Source organism: Miscanthus floridulus, chromosome 1, assembly GCF_019320115.1.
Source record: "Miscanthus floridulus cultivar M001 chromosome 1, ASM1932011v1, whole genome shotgun sequence".
In the NCBI taxonomy this organism is placed as follows: domain Eukaryota; kingdom Viridiplantae; phylum Streptophyta; class Magnoliopsida; order Poales; family Poaceae; genus Miscanthus; species Miscanthus floridulus.
Window position 1 is genome coordinate 48,275,313 of NC_089580.1, and position 908 is coordinate 48,276,220.

Genomic DNA, 908 nt, shown 5'->3' on the forward strand with positions numbered 1-908 from the left:
GATGGAGGAATGACAAAAACAGATCTACAACTTTGTAGTTGACGACCATTTTATTTTAAATCATTTATGGTCTTAAAATTCTGTTCAAAGTTCTCATATTTTAAAATTTAGAGTTTTTGAATTGTCCAATTCAACTCATGTGAATCAATTACCAAAATTAAAGTTATAGATCTCGATGATATAGATTATATTTTTAAAAATTATTTTGTACCAATTTCATTTTTTTGTTTTAAAAAGAATTAGTTATGAATTTCGACTATTTACCTATTAATTTATTATTTTGTTGAGAGTGTACTCATACTTATATCTGGGCATGCAGCCCGAGGCACGACGGCACGGCACGGCACGAAGCCCGGGTTTTTAGCCCAACACGAGCACGGCATGACACGGTGACATGCGGGCCCAGGCTGGCCCGGCCTGAGGTAGCAGGCCGTGCCTGGGCCACTACTCAGGCCCATGGGCTGGCACGGCACGGCCCAGCCTACGTCAACCGGTCCAGCAGCGGCCCGGCCACCCCCTCCCCCTCGGCCCTCCTCACTCCGCTCCTCCCCTCCCAGCCTCCCCGCGGCCCAGCGCGCTGCTCGGCCCAGCCTCCGTCCTCGCCTCCCCCCTCCTCATATATAATGCACGCCGTGGCCGCGACGACGTCCCACACCCTAAAACCCTAGCTCATTTCACTCGCTGACTCGCTCGCCTCGCCTCGCTCTCATCTCGTAGCTCTCGTCTCGCACCTCGCAGTCTCGCTCTCGGCTTCGTCCTCCCCGACTCCGGTGAGGTGACCTCAACGATCCGCCTATCGCCGGCGAGCCACTCCCTACTCGATCCCCTCCCTGCTCACTCTCCGCCTCTCCCTTCTCCCTATCCCTATCTCTCCTTAAGATCTCGATGACTATGTGAGTTTGTGTCCC